The sequence below is a fragment of the Thermobia domestica genome, chromosome 4 (assembly GCF_964235325.1).
Source record: "Thermobia domestica chromosome 4, izTheDome1.hap1.1, whole genome shotgun sequence".
Classification (NCBI taxonomy): domain Eukaryota; kingdom Metazoa; phylum Arthropoda; class Insecta; order Zygentoma; family Lepismatidae; genus Thermobia; species Thermobia domestica.
The window spans coordinates 325,180,299-325,189,036 of record NC_137457.1 but is presented as its reverse complement, the minus strand read 5'-3'; positions in this window follow the sequence as shown (position 1 = coordinate 325,189,036).

Sequence of the window (8,738 nt, the reverse complement as noted above, 5' to 3'; positions counted from 1 at the left end):
CTTATATATATTTAACTAACAAGAGTGCCTGCCAATTATGCATCCTGAAACAGTAAAGACATTTGGGTTGTCAATCTTAAGCTGACTTCTGGTTAACTTCTTTGACTTCTGCTGTAATTGTTCCTAACTCATCTTTCCTAAGGATGTCTATAAAAATTGTAAATAGTCTGTGGGAGTTTACTTGTAAGACTGAGTAAGTGTAGATAAAGTAATACTTGTATATATCATATTTTTTAAGAACAAAAGTACACTGAATGTCTCATCAGACGTGCTGCAAACAAGTATAACTGACCACTTTCTGAGTAGTATAAATGTTCTCATTACAATGCAAAAGACGAAAAATATATGACACAATTATAGATTATACTTTATTAAATTAAGAATTGAAAAAAAATAACTGGAATCAGGTAATACAGAGTAACTATGTTAATAGTACCACTTGGAATTTCATCTAAATGATGAAAAATTGTAGAAGTAATTCACGTATTAACAATAGAAACAAAGAGTTAAATAGTAAATATCTCAAAATAAAACCATGTATAACAAAAGGATTAGTCAACTCTATAGGAGAAAGAGATATATTAAGTCGTTAAGTAATAAAAAAAAACAAAATGATTTAAATTTAAGGAATATTACAGAAGGTATTCAAATAAACTTACACAATTAACAAAAGATGTTAAAAATGTCTACTCTAGAAAACAAATTACATTATGTAATAACAATGTTAGTAAGAATATGGAAGGTGATAACAGATATTATAGATAAAAATAACAAAAATATGTAGAAATAAATTAACTAAACACTAATAATGGTCTAGTAACGTTTGAACGTGATCCAATGTTAATAGTTGAAAGTTTTAATGACCATTTTTCAAGTACTTCCAAAAAATTGTTAAAGAGATTGGTGACCAAATAAATTTTAACTTGAATTCCCAAACTAAAGTAGTAAACTCTATATTTCTCACTCCAATCACTGAACAGGAAATTGGACGCTCGCTTCATAAATGAATTTTCACCAAAAACATCTCGTATAAATGTATTATCAGCAAGTATATTGAAACATACGAAATTAAATATATTAAAACCTTCGCATTATATCTTTAACCTAAATTTAGAAACAGGTGTATTTGCTAATGATTTTAAGACTGCTGTAATAAAACCTATATATAAAGAAGGCTCAAAGAGTGATCCTAATAGCTATAGACATATCTATCCTCAGTAACGGTGCTGACAGGTTAGAAAAATGTATAAAGAGAAGATTAGTTAATTTTCTTGAACAAAATAAATTCTTTTCTTCAAATCAATATGGACTTCAAAAAGATAAAAGTACATCACATGCGGTGTACAATTTAACAGAGATTGTTTGTAAAAATATTGATAAATCTGAAAAAGTAATTACAGTTTTCCTAGACCTAGGTAAAGTATTTGACACAATATCACAAAAGATTCTCTTAAATAAACTAGAAAGATGTGAAATTAGGGGCATATCGCTATCTTGGTTTAGCAGTAATCTGAAAGACACAAAACAGGCCGTCCAAAGAGGTAATTTTCAAAGCAATTATTCATATGTAAAACAAGCAGTCCCACAAGGGACTGTATTAGGTCCAATATTATTTTTAATTTATATAAATGATTTGTGTAATTTAAAAATGGACGGGCATATACAATCATTTGCTGATGAAACCTCTCTTATATTTACTGGTAAAACATGGACAGAGGTATTCAAGAAAACTAAAGCAGAAATGAAGAAAGTTAAACAATGGGCTGATAATCAGCAGTTAGCAGTACCTAGGTAAATGCTGAAAAAAACGGGTATATGACTGACTTCGCCAACTTTAACAGGACGGCCGCAAAACATGTCATTAAAAATCCATTATTGTCAAAATATTGAAAAATGTAACTGTAGTCCTCTTATTAGTAAAACTAAAGTAAAGCACTTAGGTATATTTATTGATAAGCATCTAAAATGGTCTTCTCACATTACACATATTGAAAAAATATTAAGAAAATTATTATATAAATTTGTTCAATTATGAAACGTTGTAAGCATAAAGATATTACGTACCGTATATTATGCTTTTATAAATAGTATGCTTATATGTTAATTTGGGGTGACACTTACCCTACTAATTTAAAACCGTTAATTGTTCAGCAAATTGTAAGAATATGTTTAAACTAGAATTTTAGGAATGATCAAAAACGGATCAAAAGATTGCGATCTTGGCCAAGAATTTTATGAATGATCAAGAAAATACATCAAAGGATTGCGATGTTGGCCAAGAGTAAGGGGCCACAAAAGTTTGGAAGTGCTCCTAAATCGAGTTTTCGTATTTTTTATGTAATACGCACATCATAATGAGTTAGCTGAAAGATTGGGTTAGGCTACACTATATGTAGTTCTCCACATATAAGGCGTAAAAGAAAATGTTTAATTCAATGTAATATATTGAATTTTGTAGATCAGGGGCCACAAAATTTTTGAACGGACCCTAAATCAAGTTACACATTTTTTACGGAATAAGCACATCATATTGAGTAAATTGTTAGTTTTGGTTTGGCGCACTACATGTAGTTTTCCACATATAAGGCGTACAAGAAAATGTTTGATTCAATTAAATATATTGAATTTGTGTATCAGGGCCACAAAGTTTTTGAACGGTCCCTAAATCTAATTTCATATTTTTTGCGGTATAAGCACATCATACTGAGTAAACTTTTAGTTTTGGTTTGGCTACACTATATGTAGTTCTCAAAATATGGGGTGTACAAGAAAATGTTTGATTTAATGAAATAAATTTAATTTTTTGTATCAGGGGCCACAAAATTTTCGAACGCTAAATCTTGTTTTCATACTTTTTTTTACGGAATAAGCACGTCATATTGAGTACATTGTTAGCTCTGATTTGGCTACACTGTACGTAGTTCTCAAAATATGGAGCATACAATAAAATATTTGACTGACTGAAACATATTGAATTTTTAGGATCAGATGCAACAAAATTTTTGAATGGTCCCTAAATCAAGTTCTCACATTTTTTGCGGAATAAGCACAGTCACATTGAGTAAATTATTAGTTTCGGTTTGGCTACACTACATGTAATTCTCCACATATAAGGCGTACAAGAAAATGTTTGATTGAAGGAAATATATTAATTTTTTTTATCAGGGGCCAAAAAAATTGAACGGCTTCTAAAGTGAGTTTTTTTTTTGCGGAATAAGCCCGTCATACTGAATAAGTTGTTAGTTTTGGTGTGGCTGCACTATATTTATTTCTCAAAATATGGGGCGTACAAGAAAATGTTTGATTAATGAAATATTTTTAAGTTTTGGCATCAGGGGTCAGAAAATTTTTGAACGGTCCCTAAATCTAGTTTTCGTATTTTTTGCGGAATAAGCACATCATACTGAGTTAAATGATAGTTTTCGTTTGGCTACACTATATATAGTTCTCGAGACCTAAGGCTTAAAGGAAAATTTTTGGCTTAAATATATAGGATCTTTTGATGCAGAAAGGGTCTTGAAAATAGACTAGATAGACTCTATGACCAATTTTCAGTGTCAACACTTTCAAAATTATATTTGCAGAATATATTAATGTATGTTAAAAAGAATAGTAAAAAAAATGAGACGCAATATAAAATAAGTATATAACCAGAAATGTGACAAATAAAAAGTTTGAAATTAAAGCACGATTTAATCTATAACTCAATATCAAACATATTACAGAGCTCAGGAGATCTATAACGAACTCCTACTCCAAATCAAAGAGGAAAGTAATTTCAAAGCATACAAAAAGTTAATTTTACAGTGGTGAAAAGAATCATAAAGTATTAAAAAAAAATGTTGGTAGCTAAAAGTCAGAATTATAAACCTCATTTTTTACGGTAAGAATATACATAAATAAAACATGAGAATCAGGCTCACACACAAGCATTTGCTTATGTGAGCCATTTTCTATCTTTTCTTTATTTTTTGCATAAGAAATACAAAGATTTCGGAATATAGAAAGAAGTACATTGAATTAATCTGTCCGACATTGGAAGTTAGACATGGCTTTTGAAAGTCCAGTCCTGTGATTTATAAATACCAGGTTCGTTAAACTCTATTAATAAAGGGAATGTAGAGTTCGAATTCCTTTGGAGAAGTAATAGCTCTTACAAGTAGAAAAATTAACTTGCTAATTTCAGTAGCAGTTATACTTTTATTTTATTCCATTAATATTTTGTAGATTGTTATTGTTTATAATTTAGTATGTTTATGTATTTTTATGTATATTCTTCAATATATTGATACATCCAATACATACATTTCCTTCTTTCTTTAAATAAATAAAATAAAAGTTGTCCTCAACCTAATTCTCATCTTGAGCCGCTTGTGAGTGCAAGCCCGAGTGACTACGAGCCCAACTGAGAGATGTGAGTGTGAGCCCAAATTACCGGGAGCGCGAGTGATTGCGAGAACAGTCGAGGGATGTGGTCGGAAGCGCGAGCCCAATTGAGGTAAGTGAGCGCGAGCCCAGTTGAAAGAAGTGGTCTCGAGCGCGAGTGAGCATAGTGCAAAACGTTCCTCTATGGTTTTTGTCCATAGGCTGTTTTCGCTCACACGGTATTTGAATACGCTGTTTTTGTCCTTGCGTGGTGTTTATTCATGTGCTGTTATTGTCCAAGCGGTATTTGCATGCGCTGTATTTGCATGCACTGTATTTGTCCAAGCGGTATTTGCATGCGCTGATTTTGTCATTGCGCGGTTTGTTGTACATGCGGTGTTTTTGTCCCTATATCTATTTAACTGGGAAGAGTGTCTGTCAATTATGCAAGCTGAAATTCAGTAAAGACATTTGGGTTATCAAACTTAAGGGACTTCTGCTGTAATTATTCCTGACTGATCTTTCCTAAGGATGTCTATAAAAATTGTAAACAGTCTGTGACAGTGGCTTTCAACCTAATTCATATCTTGACCCATTCGTGTGAGTGGAAGCCAAAGTGACCGCGAGCGGGGATGATTGCGAGAACAGTTGAGGGAAGCGGCTGGAAGCGCGAGCCCAATTGAGGTAAGTGATCGCGAGCCCAGTTGAAGGAAGTGAGCTCGAGTGCGAGCGAGCCTAGTGCAAAACGTTCATCTATGGTTTTTGTCCATGTGTTATTTTGCTCACGCGGTATTTGCATGCAGTGATTTTGTCCTTGCGCGTTTTTTTCATGTGCTGTTTTTGTCCACGCGTTATTTGCATGCGCTGTTTTTGTCCTTGTGTGGGTTTTGTTTATGCGCTGTTTTTGTTCTTGTGTGGGTTTTGTTTATGCGCTGTTTTTGTTCACGTGGTATTTGCATGCGCTGTTTTTGCCCTTGCGCAGTTTTTGTCAATGCGGTGTTTTGACCGGATACCGAGGGAAGTAAAAATTGCAGACTAAGAGCAGAACCTATGATGTTGCTTATATTTCTATTAGTATTTTCGAAGAAACCGTTTTGCAAGCAACAATCCGATTGTACTGTAGACAATTAAAATAATTGTGTGTCGAAATAGAAAACGTATTATGCTTTTTGTACGTAGTATTAATACATGTAAAATATTAATTGATTAGTCGCTGCTTTCATAAACGTAATAACCCGAATGAAGTTTTATATTATTATATCTAACACAGATGAAAATACGCGTGCATCAATACAAGTAAGTAGATTTTGCTGGTTTAGGGCAAAGTACATTACATCCTCTTAATATTTTCTTGATTAGTACCTTACATAGTACTATCCAAAATGGAATCCTGTTTTACAACAAACAGTAATTACACTCTCACTAATAGTAATTTTAGTTAAAATTTTATATGCATTTTGAATTTACTCGTACGTTACATCCAAGGGCGGCGATTGGACGTTAATGGTGGTGGCAAGACATGATCTCAATATTCGTATATCAATGTTGGTTTTCCTGCTTGTTTCTAACACTTTGTTAGACGAAATACTGGATAACTAATAGGATGCTATCTTTTAGAATTAAAAAATCATGTACTGTATTTTATTTAGTAAATTTACAAGAGCAACGCAAGTAGGTGCCAGAACTTTGTACACTTAAACAACGAAAATGTAAGAGTAAATATGATTCCTTGCTCATGAACATCTTAAAATTGAAGACCTCGGGGGAAAATAATGATATCCAACACTGACATGGTTTTGAGATAAAAGACTGAATGTTAGAGTACGTATAGTGATACTATCGAGAAACATGTAAGAAATTGGCCATATCTCTGTCATCTGTAGACCATCGAGTAATAACAGATCCACCGGCGTCAAGCACCATAGGTTGTTTCACTCATTTTTCACGATTTTGAGGATTATCATTATTTTCCCCGAGATCTACAATTCTGTCTGGAAAATTGTGTTATCATATTATTTAATAACAAATATCCGGAAAAAATAGAAATCATATTAACCATAGTAATGAATAATGATGCTTGATTTGGAGAAGTTACACTGATCGTGGGCATTAATGAACAACTTATATTTTTCATTCCACACATGCCATTAGATGTATGTTATTGCTCTTAGAAAATGAAAGACAGGAAATTATACGAGAATATGCTACTACATTTATTGAAATACGCAATTGCAATATTAAAGTCTTTGAATTGTAATTAAAACGCCCGTCCTGTAGCTTAAGTCCACAGGAAGTCAAATAACCAATACGTACTCGCACAACGGAAAATATATGGCATCATTTTTTCTGTGAACCAGTAATACGCACAAAAAATTTACATTTCCAAATGAAACAGTACACTTTAAGGAAACACTATAAATAGTGGGGAAACTGCCCCTCCTTCCCAATAATCGCCAACCCTAGTTACATCTGTTAATTAAAATTTGCATTAGTCTAAATTTGTAATTTTATGTGATTGTTATAGAGTTAAATTTGTTAATAAGAATATGCTTGTAATTTAAAATTGAAGTTGTACCTTTTAAAATTTGTTTTATATAATTCATTTAGGGTGATAATAAGATTTTAGTTTCTAATCTCCCCCTATTCTGAGGGAGCAATTCATTTTGGTGAGAGTAAGCCATTGATCGGTGATCAAGGAGCTAATCGTTGTTGGCATAACTACACGTGTGTCATTTCAATAAAGACGTTATAACATTTTAGGGTTCCATTAAAAGGCGTGTCGGACCAATTGAGCATTAGGGTAACCAATTTAACCACTTTCTGTCTCGATCTAGCCATTCTGCGAACCTGGCTAGCCACAAATTTTCAAAAAAAGCCACTGGTAGGTTTTCTAGGCATATGCTTTTTGCTGTTACCCATTTCTAGCCATTTTCTAAGTTCATCTACTTTGTGATATATTTTGTGTGTCGTTTTGCTATTTTCTGAAGTTTGATTAATTCTATATCCCACTGCTAGACATGACCTCTTAAGAGGGAGCATTGGTCCCTCTCCTTGTCTTGGTTACATAGTAGAGAATGAATTCAAAACCTGCTAAGTTATCAGGATATATTGAGCAAAATATTCAGGGAAGAAGTGTAAGTTTCAGTAACAAACTCGCTAAAGAAATTCACAATAGATTTTCTGAATGACGCTTTTCATTGTCAATGATGATATCGAACCAGTGAAACAGTGTTTTACTGAGTTAGTTTTCACTTTGAAATTTGATAATCATATCGAGAGAATTGTAAATCAGTGGCGAACATAAATTAATGTCTTGAGCTGAAGAAATCTTGCAAGAAATATATCAGTACAGAGATGCTCGGGGAGAGTCCATATTCAGAATTAGTTTCGCTGACTTTCTGTGATACTAACGCTTGCACATTCGAACGCGGAAGGAAATTGTGTATTAAATCAGGCTAATATAGTCAAAAACAGACTCAGTAACAGATTGAAAAAAAAAAACACTTTCTTCAATTTTAAGTTGGGTTGCACCGTGCGCAAAAGTGTTATTTTCAATATGAAATTTCAGCCACAGTTTTGCAACTGCTTGAAACAAAAGTAGCCCGGTACAAGTAACCAGGACAAAAGAACCTACGCGTCAACTTGAAGTAGATCACGATGCTGACATTTATTTCTGTCAGGAGAGTTTTGCTTTAATTTGGTTATTTTAGGAACCGAATTTATTTAACTTTGTCTCAGCGCGAAAGCTTGCTTTTCTTACTAGCCATTTTTCGCCACTTTTAGTTATTGATTTTAGCTACGTTTTCTTGGTAAGTGTTGAAAACATTGAACCATAATATAATCCGTCCTCTGTGAATTAAGTAAACAAAAGCGTTATAAAACGCTGCCAACCGTACCATAAAGGGAACGCTTAGCATAATTTGAAGTTATGAATCATGTACCATAATATATTCATGGTACGAAATCTTCAGTAGGATTAGTGCCGTGTCGTGGAAAATCAGCGCTTGGCGCGAGAGTATACGACGGCACCCCCGTATATATAAGTGAGGTCGACAGACCAGCCGCGAAAGGTGAGAAAATTTTAAAAAGTAAACCCTGCTTTTCATAGATTTTGAGCACTTTTCATTACTTTTTTCCTTTCATGTTATATATGTGCATATGTGTTTCATTCCTCGTTTTTCTTTTCTTTTCTTTTTCCCTCCCGAATTTTCACCCCTTACTTCGGCGCCCGGGGCCGTCGCCCCGCTTGCCCATCCCTCATGGCACGGCACTGAGCAGGATCTTCAACACCTTCAATTGCAATCTTTCACTTATATACTACTATCATATTGATAAATTCTATGTAAGTCTCTAATCCAGGAGGGGTAACTGTT